At 38.5% G+C, this 14,444-nt stretch overlaps 1 protein-coding gene across 3 annotated transcripts in view; it reads left to right on the top strand.

Moving 5' to 3' along the window:
* MED23 (mediator complex subunit 23) overlaps positions 1–14,444 on the top strand; it is an 80,587-nt gene that overhangs the window by 54,886 nt on the left and 11,257 nt on the right. For 2 of the 3 annotated variants that reach the window (XM_057740388.1, XM_057740386.1), the window contains exon 32: positions 1,188–1,619. The exons of the other annotated variant lie outside the window; for it this stretch is intronic. The gene's annotated coding sequence lies outside the window, so the exon portion shown is untranslated. Of the gene's footprint in view, positions 1–1,187; positions 1,620–14,444 lie in introns of those variants that run through there. 3 annotated transcript variants of the gene reach the window in all.

The following is a 14,444-nucleotide window of genomic DNA, read 5'->3' as shown; positions in this document are numbered from 1 at the left end:
TCCTACTTGCTTTAGAGTTTATGTTTCACGTTTAGTTCTTTAATCTGTATATATCCATTTTTATACATTGTGTAAGTTTTCCAACTCTATTTTCCCTTGTAGAGTCCATCAGTTTCCTCAACAGCACCCACTGAGCAGTCCATCCATTTTGCCTCATGAATTCAAGTGGTATTTCCCTCTTATACCAAGTTCCCTTAAACACATGGGCTCTTTCTTCTGATCATTGGCTCATTTACATATGGCCGCACCAGGTCCATAGTGTTTTATTTTCATGGCTTTATGGTACATCTCACCATTCTTTGGTCAAGAGTAACATTTTTGCTCTTCTTTTTCAAAACTGATTTAGCTATTTATTCATCTACATATTCAGAATAAGTTGTTGGGTTCCTTAAAAAAAAGTCCTGCTGGAATTTTTGCTAAATTTATAGATGAGTCCATAGAGATATGCTATCTTTCAAATTTCATTGTGGTTATATTATTTTTACTCTAACATCTGAAACTTCCTTCTATATCAACTTCTATGTCTTCCTGTTATTTGACCCAGTGATTACAACCCTTCAATTCGAGTAAAACACTATCTCTTGGCTTCATGTCTTTCTTGCATTCTCTATTGTTTAGCCTGTATAGCCCCAAATACCTCACTAGTTTCCTACATTACATGATGGCTACTCTCCTTCAGGTCATCAACTTGGTCATTCCCTTCAAAATATCTTCTGGCTTCCTTATGACCTCCTTAAGTATGTGGTTCCATCCAGAGCCAAGTACACATATTCAGGTGTAGATGGAGTCATCTAGCCCATCAAAGGCAAATTTGGTAATGCTTGATTTTTCTAAGTCTCTGATAAAAATACTGAACAGGGCAGCACCTGTGTAAGAGCACCTTGGTATTCCAATGGAAACCTCAAGCCAGATTGCCATAGGGCCATTAATTGATCATCGATTCATAGATACAGCCATTCCCTCAATTCCCGGCTCACCCACTCCAGCTTGTCCATAAGGATATCATAAGCAAAACAGCCAGGTGTGTCAATAAATTCTTGCTACATTTTCCCTGCTACATTTTGTCATCTACCAGTCTGACTTCCCTATAAAAGGTGATGAATCAAGCCTGACAGATGCCCTGTTCTTGGTAAATGTACTTCTAATGCCCACTTCTAGTAATTACCGCTTCCTTTTTTTGTAAACAGAAACCATCTTCCCAACCTCCAAAGCTGTCATCTCAGGACTTCTAAAGGAAGAAGACAGAGGGCATCTTACCTATATCATTCTATCAAAGCTCCAGTTTTTCCAACTCAATCCTTTCATTTACTTTAGAGTGTATATATATATTGAGTTTTTAAAGCCCTTCTCCTAATAATAAAAACCTCTTAACTAATACCTCTCCTCCTTCTCTCTCTCCCTCTCCCTCCCTCTGTCTCTCACACTCTCTATCTGTCTCTCTCTCTCTCTCTCCCCAAAATCATACCTAGCATTTCCCTGAAGATGGGACCACATCTTAATTGACTTTGATCCAAAGCCACTAGAATGAGGCTTGGCACATAGGCCCTTGTATTAGTTGCCTAGAGCTACCGTAACAAAATATCACAAACTATATGACTTAAAACAGCAGGAATCTATCATCTCATAATTCTGGAGGCTGGAAGTCTGCAATCAAGGTGTTGAAGAACCATGCTCCTCCTGAAACCAATAGGGGGATCCTTTCTTGCATCTTCCTAGCTTCTGGTGGTTTTCTACCGATCTTTGGCATTCCTTGGCTTGTAGACAGACACATCACTCTAACCCTCCATCCTCAAGTGGTGTTCTCCCTGTGTCTCTGTGATTTCCCATGGCCATCTTCTTATAAGGTCACAGGTCATATTGGATTAGGGCCCACCCTACACCAGTATGATCTCATTTAACTAGTTATATAAGTATGTAATGACCCTATTTCCAAATATGGCCACATTCTGAGGGACTGGAGATGAGGACTTCACCATATCTTTCAGGGAACACACTGCAACCCTTAAGAGCCCTCAGTGCTTTTACAATAATAAAGAAAAGGATGAATGAATAAGTTACATGATGAGAGAAACCAAAAAAATGACATAGCTCTTAACTCTTTCTCTTTCTAAGGCTTCAAATTGCAGCCTGTCTCTGCATTGCCTTTTCATCAGCCTACTAATAAACAAGACTCTTCAGCTGAAGCCCAGGATTCTTAGCACTTTTATGAAAAAACTAGAAAGTGCACGTAATGCAAAGGACTGAATCTCTAATGGTGATTTCGGGGAACCATTTTGTTTGGTGCATTGCCCAAACCCTTTAAACCCAATACAGTAAGGATGGGCCCACTTCTGGACACTTGGAATTTATAGAAATGTTCAAATTGATGTTCCCTGGTATGCTACCTAGTCACGTCTCTAGGAAAGCATGCTAGAGGCTTGCCCACGAGGCATGCTGGAAGCTTAAGCAGAGTGAGCAGCCATGAAAGAAAGTTCCCTCTGAGTGTCTGGCTCATGTCCCTTCATGACTGTGTGTATATCCTCCTCCTCTTTCTGCACCATCCTCTCTTTACCCAGCCAACTTGAGGCAGTCCTCCTGAGGGTGTGGAGGCTATAGGAGACAAAATGTCGGAGAGCGACGTCACTGATCTCTCTGTGAGCATAGGAGCTCAGGGCAGCACTGCGCCAGGAGACAGCGAGTGACCTCAAGGTGGAAGCTCCACCCACTTTGGTGCCCCAAAGTCTCCAGAGCGATCACTCAGTTCCCAAGGGACCCTGAATTGCAGCCTCGGGATGGGGAAGATACTTAAAGTTCATTTTGGAAGCTGCGGCTGCAGACTCCCAGACAGAATCTAAGAGAAAAGGAAGAAGATATAAATCACAGGAAATTAAAATCACTAGGTTCATGAGCACATGTGAGTCACCTTAGAGCACCCGAGAAATAATGTGAGGTCTTAAAGTTCTGCACTAACGGGCAAAGATTGAAGCCAGAGAACTAGTGTGTATGCCCGTTACGGGAATCTAGGTTTACTCCAGGGTGATGTGGTTGGCAACATAGGAAGGCAGGCGTGTGGAAAACCCACGACCCCTGGGGTAGAGCAAGCTTGTTCAACTCACACAACTAGTTGATTCTAGAGCTGGGAATGGGATCCACCTTTCTTGGGTCCCTCTAACGCTATTTCCACTTCTCATGTCACCTCTCTTCACCTGCAAGACTTCTTCATTCTTGGAAATGAGACAGTCCAATTTTAGCCTTTAAAAAATTAAAAGGATTTTCAGAAACTTTCAGAAATGAAACCTGGTGAGTAGTGAAGTAAACCACACACTCTGAAAAAACTGACAAAGAATCTGCCGAAAATTCATCAAGTTCTCTACATAGACCCATATAGTCAAGTCATTACATTTTATGTTTCATTGCTTTCTTTCTTTTGATTTGTTCTACTAAATGGTGGGTGCCCTCAAGGTCTGACTTCTCTGGAAAATTAAACTGAGATTAAAAACAAAATTTTATTTTTTGCTGAAGAGTTTTAGCATGTCTGTATATTAATTGGCACTGGATATCAATTTCTCGTAATTGTTAAAGGAAACCAGAAGTGTGTTAATTTAAGAAATAGCGAGATTTTTTTTTTTTAAGATTTCTTAGCTCATGCCCTGGGAACTAACTTATCTCAGTTTCCAATGAGGCATTTCTGGAGAAAAGTGGGGTTTTGTCTAGTTGTTTTCAAGACTTGTTCTCTTTGCCTTTGGCTTCCTGTAGTTTTGGTGTGCTGTGTCTAGCTGTGTATTTCTATATATCTTTCTTGCATTTGTTAGGCTTCTTGAATCTGTGGATAAATATTGTTTATCAGTTTTTTAAAATTCCCAGCCATTTTTATATGTGCAAGTGTCTCATATTCTCTGCCTCATCTTCTTTCTCCTCTTCTTCTGGGATTAAAGTTAAAAGTATGTTAGGCCTTCTAACTCTGTTCTTTTATCTCTTGCTCTTTTTGTCTTTTTGTCTCTCCATGTTACATTCTAGGAATGTCTTCTGGTCTGTTCCCTGGTTCAATAATTCTTTCATCAGCTAAATCTCTTTAGTGAATTCTCAATTATTATCCATTTTTATTTTTTGGTATGGGTTTCTTCTCCATATAGCTATTTCCAAGTTTGTCTTTCATTTCTTTAAACATAGTATTACGAGGCTGGTAATTTTAGTGTTTGAAATCTGCATAGGCTTTCTTCTGTTCTTATGATTTTTTCTTATGGCGACTTGTTTCTAAATGCTAGGTCATCTTTGCCTCTGTGCTGATCATTGTTAATGAAAATATTTTCAGGAATAATGTGAGGAGGTGATGAAAGTATCTTTCTCCAAAAAAAATCTGTGTAGTTTCTAGGTACCTGGGGCACAAAAATCTAGAACTACCTTAAATCAAATTCAAGGCTTAGGGTCCCAGTACTGCCCAGGTGAATTGAAACTTGGATGCAAATCTTTGCAAAAACAGGCGGACTTCTTGTCCACTTTACTGTGAAGATAGGCCCTCTAAAGGGTCATAGCTTTTTTTTTAAGGTCTCTTTCTCAATTCTGAACTTGTTATATACCCTGAGCTTTGATTTATGTCCACTTCACACCACAAGGCTGTCAAAAGAAAAGTTAAAATTTACCTGAATTTTCAAATGTCTCAGAGCAAAAGCAGCTTCTGATCTAGCTTACTTCCTGAGGTTCCCATTTTCCCTTTTAATTTTAACCTCACAATTCTTTACTGTCATGTTAGGTCATCACTGCTTTTGGGTTAGTTTTGCCCATTATTTTTAGTTGCTTTCATCAAGGGAGATGATCTCAATAACCTAGCCTACTATTCTTGGAAATTGAAAGTTTACAGGTGAATTTTTGAGAGTACTCTGGCAAAAATACAGTGGGAAGTTTAATTTATGATCTTTCCAGTGACATTTCCCAAAAGAGGAAATTGACAAGATACCCACTCTTCAGGTAAACACTTTGAAGGCGTGTCCAGAGGACACATCAGCGAGGAGGCTTGAATCTCTGGCACTCCAGAGTCAAGAACAAATGAGTCAGAGTCACCTCTGAGATCATGAAACATCTTTGCTCGGCAGAGTCTAGTGCTTTCAAGGCAACCATTCAATTTTTTTAGCCTATATACTATACATTATCTGGTGAAGGACAGAGCTCTTTGACATATATAAGTGCATACTTGTACTCTATGGGTGGTTCAAAACACACATTTCTACTCAGAGGGAGGGAGACTGATGAAGGCAGAGGGCCCTACCTACCTAGATTTCTTGGTAAGTAATCAATCAATAGGTATTCACTAAAAAACCATTTTATTTAGTGCTTGCTTCATACTTTTTGTTATGTGGGACCAGAGGTATAATATATAGACACAACCCTTAACTCAGGATGAATCTAGAGTCAGAGACTGCATGAACTTGTGTGTCCCCTTAGTCTCCTTTAACCGTCTCAATTCCTCAGTTTGTCTTTCGTAAACTTCAGACTTTTAAAGAGTCTCTCAGTTTAGGTTTGTCTGAGGGTCCTCTGGTTAAATGCAAGTTTTACATTTTTGCAAGAATACCACAAAAGAAATAGTGTATACTCTCAATGTATCACATTAGAGGGCATGGGATTTTTCCCATTACTGTTGAGATTGACTTCGATCTCTTGGTTAGAGTAGGATTTGCCAGGTTTCTCCACTGTAAAGTTACTATTTTTCTCTTTGTCATTAATAAGTATCTTCTGAGGTTAATTAATTTTATGTAATTATCCTGTTTCTCATTATTCTTCAACTCACTAAGTTTAGCCTTCATTGATGATTCTTGACTAAAACAATTATTACTGTGACATTTGCCATATGGTGATCATTTATTTCCATCACTTTTTACATTTATTAGTTGGAATTCTACTGTAATGAAGAATTTTTATTCCTTACCCTGTTTATTTATTTATTGTTATTCATATCTCCACGTGTTCATGGTTTCTTATTTTACTCTATGGGTATTGATCCATCATATTCTGTAACAAATGTTGGCGTCCCCCACCTCCAATTGATATGTTGAACCCCTCACCCTCAATGGTATTTGAAAATAGGAGCCTTTGGGAGGTAATTAGGGTTAGATGAAGTCATGAAGGTGGGGCCCTCACGATGGGATTATTGCCATTATAAGATACACAAAAAGCTTGCTCTCTCTCTCCATGGATGCACAAATAAGAGGTCACATGAGCACACAGAGAGATGGCCACTGCCTACAAGCCTAAAGAAAGAAACAAACATTACTGGCACCTTGATCTTGAACTTCAGAACTGTGAGAAATTTCTGTTGTTTAAGCCACTTATTCTATGGTATTCTGTTATAGCTGCCTAACCTAAAACATTATTATTTACGATTTTGTTCTAAGATTACCCCAGATTTGGCCAGTGCTTCAAGTTGACTTGTCCATTTTGTTTTTAATGACCCCATCTTTATTGAGCTTTTCCTAACTTTCTGGCACCACGAGCTATTCCATGCTCATCTTGTATTTTCATCTTATTCTTTCCCTATGACAGCCCTGGGCCTAGCCACTTGTCTAAGGAGCTCCAGTTCCTTTTATTTGAGAATGGTATGTGGAAACCAAGATCTGGGTGCCAGGAGTGCCCATTGGTCCTGGAAAATCAATGTCTCTATGCTCTTTCAGCAGATGGAGCTAGGAGACACACACACACACCCCTATTCCTATAACCATCCACCCATCTGAAAATAGTCCCTCTCAAACCAGAGCCAGACAATCCAGAGGTTATTTGGGGGAGGGAGGACATCCAGAAGGAGAGAAGGGCAAGGAAATTCCCAGAAAAAAGGGGACTCGTTTATGTGATGTTTCTCAGCAGTCTAGCAGGAAGTCTCTGGGACAGAAAGCTCTGAAGGGTAGCAGCAGCTTGGAGCCTATATAACCACAGGGTTTACCTTATCCGTGACTCGCAGATGTTGGGTGCCATTTGGTAAAGTATGCAAAGCCGGCAGGCAGCTCTAAATGGCTAAAAATCTGTTTATTTGGTCTCTTCTTAAAACAACTAGATGTGTAAAAATTTGAATTTAGGGCTGGCAGGCTTTTGACCTAATTTGTCCCAGTCTGCTGTTGGTGTTTTTTTTCCAGTGTGATTGAGATATGATTGACATACAGCACTATATAAGGTTAAGGTGTACAGCATAATAATTTGACTTACAATTATCGTGGAATGGTTATCACAGTAAGTGTAGTAGTGAACATCCATCATCTCATATAGATACAAATTAAAGAAATAGAAAAAGACGTTTTTCTTGTGATGAGAACTCTTAGGATCTACTCTGTTAGTAATTTTCATGTAAAACATACAGAGGTGTTAATTATATTTATCATGTTGTACATCACATCCCGAGTCCTTATTTATCTTATAACTGGAAGCTTGTACCTTTTGACCACATTTATGCAATTCCCCCTTACCTTACCCCCCACCTCTGGTAACCACAAATCTGATCTCTTTTTCTGTGAGTTTGGTCTTGAAGTATAATTGACCTACAACACTATGTTAGTTCCTGTTACACAGCATAGTGATTTGGTATTTATGTGTTTCAAAATGGTCGGCATGACAAGTCTAGTTACAAGATGTCACAATACTCCATAGTTATGGGCTATATTCCCCACACTGTACATAGCAGTATATATGTGATTATTTTCAGTTGCTTACCTCTTAAGTACAAACACATTTCAACAACCCTACATTATTTCTTAACTGCCTCCCCCCTCCTGAGGTTTACTGTTTTTGATGTTGTATTTTACATCTTTTTGTTTTGTGTATCCCTTAACTACGTATTGTGGATATAGATGATTTCACTACTTTTGTCTTTTCACTTTCCTACTAGCTTTATACATGGCTGATTTACTGTTTTTACTGTATATTTGCCTTTACCAATGAGATTTCTCCTTTCATAATTGTCATGTTTCTAGTTGTGGCCTTTCCTCTTTTGCTTAGAGAAGTTCCCTTAACATTTCTTGTAAAGCTGGTTTGCTGGTGCTGAACTCCTTTAGCTTTTGCTTGTCTGTAAAGCTTTTGATCTCTCCATCAAATCTGAATGAAAGCCTTGCTGGGTAGAGTATTCTTAGTTGTAGGTTTTTCTCTTTCATCACTTTAAAATACCCTGTCACTCCCTTCTGGCCTGCAGAGTTTCTGCTGAATAGCCTTATGGGAGTTCTCTTGTATGTAACTTGTTGCTTTCCCCTTGCTGCTTTTAATATTCTCTTTATCTTTAATTTTTGGCATTTTAACTACAATGTGTCTTGGTGTGGTCCTCTTTGAGTCGATCCTGTTTGGACCTCTCTATGCTTATTGAACCTGGATGTCTGGTTCCTTTCCCAGGTTAGAGAAGTTTTCATCTATTGTGTCTTCAAATAAGGTCTCTGCCCCTTTCTTTCTCTCTTCTAGTTCTGGGACCCCTATAATGCAAATGCTGTACTTGACGTCATCTCTTAAACTGTCCTCATTTCTTTTTTTTTTTTTTCTTTCCTGTTCAGCTTCAGTGATTTCTACTACTCTGTCTGCCAGTTTGCTGATCCATTCCTCTGTATATCTAATTTACTATCGATTCCTTCTAATGTATTTTTCATTTCAGTTCTTGATTTCTTCATCTCTGTTTGGTTCTTCTTCATATTTCCTAACCCTTTGTTAAAAACTCCTAACTTCTCACTCTGTTCATCCAGTCTTCTCCTGAGTTCTTGGAACATTTTTACAATCATTACCTTGGACTCTATAGAATACATTGCCTATCTCCGCTTCATTTAGTTCTGAAATTTTATCCTGTTTCTTAATTTTTGACATATTCCTCTGTTGCCTTACTTTGCCTAATTTGCTTTTTTTATTCCTATGTATCTGGTAAGTAGGTTATGTTTCCTGGCCTTGGAGAAGTGGCCTTTGGTAAGAGATATCCTATGCATCCCAGGAGCTCTGCTGCCAGTGTCTATGTCCCCAGGTTGCCTCCTGCCTCTCTAGGAGGCTCTCTAAGATTAGCAGGTGGGTCTGACTCAGGCTCCTTTCAAATTACTGCTTTTGCCCTGGGTTCCATAGCATATGAAATTTTGTGTGTGTCCTTTAAGATTGGTGTCTATTTCCCACAGCCCTGAAAGTAAGCCCTGCTGGCCTTCAAAGCCAAACATTCTGGAAGCTCACCTTCCTGGTACAGCATCCCCTGGGGAGCCTGATGTGGGACTCTGACGACTCGCTCCTTGAGGAGAACCTTTGTGATTGTAATTATCCTCCCATTTGTAAATTGCCCACCTGGAGGTATAGGTCTTGCCTATACCATATCTCTGCCTCCTCCTACCCATCCCATGGTTACTTCTTTATATCTTTAATTGTAGATCTTTTCTGCTAGTCTTCCAGTTTTTCTCATCAATAGTTGCTCTATAAATAGTTGTAATTTTGGTGTGCCCATGGAGGAAATGAGCTCAAGGTCTTCCAAACTGCCATCTCGGCCACTCCCCTATTTGGCTGAAACATCCTTCAGTTGATGACACTTTATACCTACATCTATTAATAGATGAGTGATCTCAAGTGAACCAATTCATCCATTCTGATTTCTTTAATGTAGGCTTTTTTCAGGGTTTGAACCACAATCTAAGAAAGTGATATCCTTGGGCACTGTTTTGATTCTGCAGCCTGATCTCCCCAGGTTGCTTTATAGTATCATGAAATTGATCTTTTTGGAGGGACACAATAAGAAGCAGCCTTATGAAATCTATATCTGTATTTGCAGTGGAGTTATTGAAGTTATTGTGTGCCATATCTTTAAGTGTTCCCTATAAGCAGTCCTCTGAGTCATTTCTTTCAAAACTGAATGCTATATAGTGTTGCTTGGCATGAAAAGGTTACGTTTTCTTCTTTTGGACAATAAATACTGTGCAACTGACTTTTCTTTTGGCCTATGTTTTCAGGAAGTTCAAAGCTAAATTTGTGTGTGTGTGTGTTCACTTCACTTTCATTTTATCTTATCCTGATTTTTAGTATATTTTTGATTATTAGGTTAAGTGTGTTGCCTAAAAGCACCCTCAAATTCTTCATAGTCTCAAAGCATGGAAAAAATAAATAAGCAATTAAATAGTAAATTTAAAATGTTTTGGTATACAATTTTTTTTCTTGAAATGCCACAGGCTGATTTATTTGTATATGTTGAAAAACTGGTCCTAAATTGTTTCTGAGAGTCAGTGGCAAATAGAGACAGGGGAACAGCCTCAACGCCCTAAGAGTAAAAATACAGCTTTAGTTAGGGATAAATGGCTTCTCAACTGAGTGGATCTAGTCACTGCTCTTTTCTCAAATTTAGGAATATCCATTGCTTTCCATTCTCACTGAGTTCTACCTTCTGAGTATGGTACTTCCAAAGTTTCAAAATTTTTGCCAACAAGGCAATTGGAAACAGGGATATAAGCAGTATTTGCAGCATAATGCCCGTGGTCTTGGTTACCAAACTCTTTGACAAGTGAAATTCCAGGAAGATTTGTGCTATTGGGAGGAGCTTCTACTGTTTTCAAGGCTTTCAGACAATTGTATGCAAGATTAAGGTTTGATGCTTTCTTTTCTCTGTTGACAAAAAGAAGTTACACCCTCATTAAGACATGCAGTTTTAGTGTTAGTTGAATTCATATTCCTGTTTTAGGCATACTTATACTAATCCTTGAAGAGAAGGCTTAGAGAAAATTATGATTAAAATATTTATAGGACAATGATTGTAGACATACTTGCTGATCGATTAAAAAAAAAAGGGGGGCTTCCTAGGTGGCGCAGTGGTTAAGAATCTGCCTGCCAATGCAGAGGACATGGGTTCGATCCCTGCTCCAGGAAGATCCCACATGCCACGGAGCAACTAAGCCCATGTGCCAAAAAAAAAAGAATCCAAGATTGCAATGGTAAAAGAAAGTTGACAAAAGATGACCTCTTTACCCGTTACAACCTGAGGAACCATCTCCTACCCATTCATTCATTCATTCATTCAACAAATATTTACTGAGAACATACTTTGTACCGAGCACCTTCTACTCTATTTCTAGCATGAAAACAATGAGTATATATAAACTAATATTTTATAACGCCAAACTCCCTGGTAAAGTGTTAGTAACCTGTGATTTTCTATAAAGCAGACATAGTTTCAGAAAAGTTTTACATCCAAACATGAACATCTCTAATGAGACTGATTGGAGACATTTATCATTTCAATTAGGCAACTCAATTATTCACTGAATGATCTGTCAGGTATCTCATAATTTACATTTTTCTTACTGATAATAGACCAACATAATATTTTTATTATTAAAAATGAATATGTGCCCATTGTAAAATATTGAAAATATTGAAAAAATAAGAAGAAAATGAACTTTACCCACAACCCTACCTCTCATATATAAATACTGTTAATATTCTGCTATGTTATTTTCTAATATTTTATGTATTTATATATGTTGTTCATTGGAAACAGTTTTGTTCACTGGGAACAATTTTATATCTCATTTTATTCTCTTAGAATTATTTTCTGAACAGTTCCTATATTATTAATAACTTTTTGAAGAATGCTTTAAAGAGATATCAATATTCTATCAAATGATCTTACCATAATTAACTTGAATGATGAATATTAGATTGTTTCACGCGTCACTGCTATTGAAACTACTGTGTTAGACTTTAAAAGTTATCCATTGTACAGGCTTTCATACAACTGCCAAGGTAAATCTAATATCAAATGAAAGTATTTTACCAGCTTAAAACAGAGGCAGCTCTCATAGGAGCTAGAAAGGGAGATGATATGCATGGTGCAGTTAGTTCCTCAAACTTCTCTGGTGGTTTTTTGTGTGTTTGGTTTTTTTGTTTTTTTTTGTTTGTTTGTTTGTTTTGCCACACCATACCGCTTTGCAGGATCTTAGTTCCCCGACTAGGGATGGAAAACTCGTGCCCGCTACGAGGGAAGCACAGAATTATAACCACTGGACCACAGAGGAATTCTCCTCAAACATTTTAAACCTTCAGTTACAAGAAGAGTTTGAAGTTCTGTCGTAGGAGTTTTCCCCATGGTAACTGATGAAGCATGATATGAATATTAGGACTCTATGTGTCAGAATAGGATGGAAAATAGTGCAATATTGTGAAAAGTTCATAGATGCTGGAATCAGAAAGGTCTAGCTTTGAATCCTGAGGATTTGACCTTGAACAACATCTACAAAATTGGGATAATAATAACTTTGAATGATTCTGGTGAAGGCTATATTAACTAATATATGTAATATGTCCAATACAGTGTCCACCTATAATAAATGCTCAGTTTATTGTAGATTAATTATAATGAATTATAATGGCTATTATTTTTAAATTATATATACTATATTTGTATATTTCATTACTTAATAAAAATCAACCCATTAGGCAAGGCAATGTCTTTTATCTGACTTTAGTGACCCTATGCAGATACTCCAGAGGACAATGACTTGCAAAAATTTCTTCTCATGTGAAACGAAAGCCTGCAAACTCTTCAAAACAATTTCTCCATTAGTTGTGAAATAGATGTCTTAACAGAAACTGTTAGCAGACCGGCTGATCAGTAACAGAAATTGATCTATTTGTCACTAAGGACAGCAATTGGAAGTTAAAAGCCTCCACCCCAGGGATGGATTTTCTATCCTCTAGTGTCATACAAACCACTCAGAGATTGTGTTTTATCTTTTCCATTAAAACAACTTTGAAAGATAAATTAATATTTATTAGTTAACCAGAAGGCAGGACCTGGGGCTTCTGCTCTTAAACAATAAATTAGTTGGAAGGAGGAGGAGCATTGGAACATCACCTCCAAAGTGCCCCCATGACTGCAGCAGGGCTGCCTGGTCGCACTGGACACCTTTAAATCTCTGAGCCTAGTGCCGCCCTGCATGCCTGGAGCCATAGGTACATAGGTGTGGACATTGGATTTTCTTGCTTTGGGGCTATAAATGTTTATCAGGAACCAGAAAGCACATTTTCAACATTTAAACCAATGTCTCAACTCTACCTGCGTATAGGAATTTCCTGGAGAGATTTTAACAGCACCAGTGATTGGCTCCCACAGCAGCCTAAATAAATCAGAACCTATGGGGGGCATTTTGGTTTAGGCCAGTGGATATCAAACTTTAGCATACATCAGAATCACCGGGAGGGCTTGTGAAAACACAGATTGCTACCCCACATCTAACAGTGCTTTTATGTGGTATAAGTGCTCTAAAAATGTTTGCTGAATAAATAGTGCTAGATTTGGATTTGAAAAGAGCAAACTTCTAGGACAGGGTAGATTTGAAAAGAGCAACCTTCTAGGACAGGTCCATGAATGGAATTGTATGCAGTGTTTCATGGTCATGTGCATCTGTACAGTCAGAGGCCAGCTTCTCACCTTCATCAGATCCTTAAGGTGAGGGGTCCATGATATAGAAATGTTACAAGCTACTCTTTTTTTTTTTTTTTAGCTCTTTATTGGAATATAATTGCTTTACACTCTTGTACCAGCTTATGAGGTACACCAAACTGAATCAGCTGTATTTATACACATAACCCCATATCCCCTCCCTCCCACGACTCCCCCCACCCTTCCTGTCCCAGCCCTCTAAGGCATCACCCATCATCGAGTTGATCTCCCTTTGTTATACAGTAACTTCCTACTAGCTATCTGTTTTACAGTTCGTAGTGTAAATATGTCTATGCTACTCTCTCACTTCTTCCAGCTTCCCCTTCGTCCCCACCCCCCCAACCCCATGTCCTCCAGTCCATTCTCTGCATCTGCATCCTTATTCTTGTCCTGTCAGTGGGTTCATCAGTACCTTTTTTTTTTTAGATTCTGTATATATGAATTAGCATACAATATTTGTTTTTCTCTTTCTGGCTTACTTCACTCTGTATGAGAGACTCTAGGTCTAGCCACCTCATTACATATAGCTCCATTTCATTCCTTTTTATGGCTGAGTAATATTCCACTGTATACATATGCCACATCTTCTTTATCCATTCATCTGTTGATGGGCATTTAGGTGGACAAGCCACTCTTACAGGAATTAAACGTTATTTTTTCTTTAGGCTTCTGTCTTCATGAATAGAGTGAAGAAAAAAAGAGTACTCTTTTGTTTTCCAAAAAAACAAATTTCAGTATTGACAAGCACAAAAAGCACTTCATCTTGTTACAAATAATCATTTAGCCACTAAAGATGCTAGTCTCTCCATCTAAGAGCCAGTCTCTACTCTGCCTCTCTCACGTGGTTGGCATGGAGAAGAAAGAGAAGATGTGAACATGCTTTAAAAACTATTTCATCAGTGTTTTGTATTCTCTTCGAATACACCGCATGCCTAGTTTTTGTCCATGATGCCCAGTTTTACCCAGTGCCCCCAGTCGAGTGGAAGACTGTAAATAGACTCTCCCAGCGTTTCTCAAATTGTGGTCTGTGTACCACCTGCCGATGAGTCAGGTG

Source organism: Hippopotamus amphibius, chromosome 6, assembly GCF_030028045.1.
Source record: "Hippopotamus amphibius kiboko isolate mHipAmp2 chromosome 6, mHipAmp2.hap2, whole genome shotgun sequence".
NCBI classification, from domain to species: Eukaryota; Metazoa; Chordata; class Mammalia; order Artiodactyla; family Hippopotamidae; genus Hippopotamus; species Hippopotamus amphibius.
Note: the sequence above shows the minus strand (reverse complement) of the source record. Positions and strands in the feature narration are given on the sequence as shown.